Genomic DNA, 3,176 nt, shown 5'->3' with positions numbered 1-3,176 from the left:
AAAAAGGAAGAGAAGAAAGATGAGGAGGAGATAATGATTGAGAAATGTGTCACAAGGGATGAAACTAAAGAAAAATAAGATGCAGGTACCTACTATGGTACCTTTGATGATTCATTGAAAATTTTACTTGCTACCCCTTAAAGTTTCCAACCAATTACTTCCAGTTCATTGTTGATTTTTCCAAAGTTGATTTGGTTCATAATTTTTAGATTGGAGAAGTCATTCAATCTTCAACTCAGAAGATCTCTTAGAGGATCTTTAGAAAAAGGATAAGCTAATTGAAGAAGCAATAGCTAAACTATAGAGTGCCATTTTGGATAGCTCAATTAATCCATCTGCCTGTAGCCTAGAAAAATGTAAAGCTTTACAAAATTCATTAAAGAATTATTCAACCTCTTTCGAAGAAAAATTTGGAAAGGAGAAGGAAGTAGAGAAATAAAATTTCCTACAAGACTTGAAAGGCAAGTGTGCCAATGCACACAAACATCTCTCTCAACTTGTAGCTTGAGGACAAGATTGTCTTACTATCGATAATGCTTAATATCTATATAGCCTATAATGACCAAAGGCCATCAAGAGTATCAAGAATGAAATTGACTCCATTGAGTCAAAAATCAAACAGGCCTACCAGAATTTTCAGCTCTCTCAAGATCTCATCGGCTCCAGAAGATCAACAATTAAAGAACTCCACAAAAAGTATTTTGAAATTCAGCAACAAAGGAATAATATCATCCTTCCTTTAGGATAGTTAAGAGATATGAGCAGTGACAACATTTCATTAATGAACCATGACCTATCCAAGGCATAATGGTTTACTTTCTTAGAACCAAGTTTAGTAGAAGAAGCAAAAAATATACGTGTATCCCTCCAAATGAAGACAAAGCTTCTAACGGATGCCATTTAGAATTGGGAGAATAATAAAGATGGCTAGACTGTGCATATTCAAAAGATCAAACAACCTCTAGTTAGAACAATTCCTTTTTAGGGGGACTTGGTGTATAGCATTTTTTTAGTAGCACAAGTTTTTCTTGTTCTTTTGTATGTACCCTTTGTCATTCATGTCAAAGGAGGAGTGAGTAGCTATGTATATAAGTAGATAGATATGTATAGAAGGATAGTTTTGTATATATGGACAAATATGTATACGTTATGCGGTTAGTTGTTATATGTCATGTTTCCATCAATGACAAAGGGGAAGATTGTTAGAATGTTGTCATTGACATTTTTGTGATCCAACAACATGAGTTTGATATACTTCAGTATGAGTCTGACAAGCTCAAATATACATTTAGGTCGGAGGCATATATCTTTCTGGTCCACATTTCTCCGTACTACTAGATATTCCCATAAGGTTTTGGAAATAGGCCTTTATTTTGGTCAAATGTCTATATTCAAGATTTCAGAGGACAATATGTTGTTGTGGCACAATTATGGATCCTATAATAGTATTCCCTGTTTATCGACATGGTGCAGTGTGAAGGTTTTAGTCCAGTCTTCTTCAGAAATGATAGCAGTATGTTGGTTTTGATGATTCCACCTATTCCTTGGATTGTGGAGAAGTTCCATTATGTTTTGGCTGACTTCTTTGGTATGGTAAGAACAATTGAGCAGTATCGTGTAAAGGTTTTTGGGCTAACATTTTTCTCTAATTGAGCCGACTTGAAGTAGACTCAGGTTTGTATACACACACACACACACACACACAAGTGCTTAGTGAAGAATAGACATGATCATTTTTTAATCATATAATAGTTATATGCAAACTATAGTGAATGTGAAAGTGATTATACACCTCATTGGAATTGTATCTCATGCATGTGATAGATGAAATCTTAATAGTTGATTTTTTTTTTGTAATACTAGTTGTAAGCCATCCTTTGGTAGTGAGTCGTTATTTTTTTGGCAATCAGCCCTTTGGTAGTGAGCCACCCCTATACTTTGTAACCAGATACATAATATTTGAGAGCTAATCCTCTTTGTGGTTTTTCCCGTCTTGGGTTTTCCATGTATAAATTATGGTATTATGTGGTGCACTGTGTCTTTTCTTATTATTCCTTTCAATTCCTCAATTAAGTTATGTTATGTGGATGGTTGATTAAAAAAATTAATAGATTCAAGGGAATAATGATTCACCCCTCCCCTCTTAGTATTCCATATGTTCAACACAAACCAGCTGACAACACTGAACTCAGAGCATTATAACTTCATATGTCAATCAAACCATCACCATAAAAATGAACTGGAACACTACACAAACCAAATAAACATGTCCTCCAAACCATAACACTTGAATCCACATATTCAGAAGCCACCAAGAATCCTCCAGACTATTTCTGATAGACAGCCTCACTGTTAGAAATAGAAACAACCAACTCTACCATCTCAACAACAAAGGAACTTAAAATTTGATAGTGCAATATACACATAACATAATCATTTATCTAGATCCACAACACATAATCTTGACATACCAAAGGAATGCAAATAATTCTTCCACCTTGATATTAAAAACTCTTTCTTGCATAAATATTGTTTCCTACACATTAAATATTTTGCTAGACCAGCCTTCTAGAAACACCTCAACACGGTCACTAGACCACACAAAAAAACCATAACTCGCTTGCGAGCCATATGCAACATATAGTGACATCAATAACAACACAAGATAGATTCGCATCAATGACAACACATCACAACAACTCAAGATTCTAAGAGGAATATCTTAGAGAAGTAAAAACAATAAGGAAGTGTGGTGCCTTTTCACAACACAATTTCTTAGCAATATGAGAATCCCTTTTTAGCTTAGGTTTTAGCCTAGCTTGCAATATTGAAAAGTTATTCCAAGTCCACTAGGCCTCCAAATTGGTTAGCCCAATTGTAAAAATTTCACCATAGCATCAGAAAATAACATGTTTCCTTTCACAACATACAACTAATTATAACAACACCTAAGATAGAGGTATTGTTACTTTCAGATCTACAACTTCCTCTTAAAAATAAAAATTTGTGTGACTATGGGAGATGATAGTCAAGGATGGGAGGGTCCATTTAGTCTCCCAAGACTCACAATCTGACCTGAGAGATTGTTATACCTCTATTCTCATGAACGGTACCTCCCCAAACTATGTCAATGTGAAGAAAAAGGCAAATTCTATCCTATCTGGTAAAGGGATTGA

The sequence above is a fragment of the Cryptomeria japonica genome, chromosome 6 (genome assembly GCF_030272615.1).
Source record: "Cryptomeria japonica chromosome 6, Sugi_1.0, whole genome shotgun sequence".
Classification (NCBI taxonomy): domain Eukaryota; kingdom Viridiplantae; phylum Streptophyta; class Pinopsida; order Cupressales; family Cupressaceae; genus Cryptomeria; species Cryptomeria japonica.
This window is presented reverse-complemented; position numbering follows the sequence as displayed.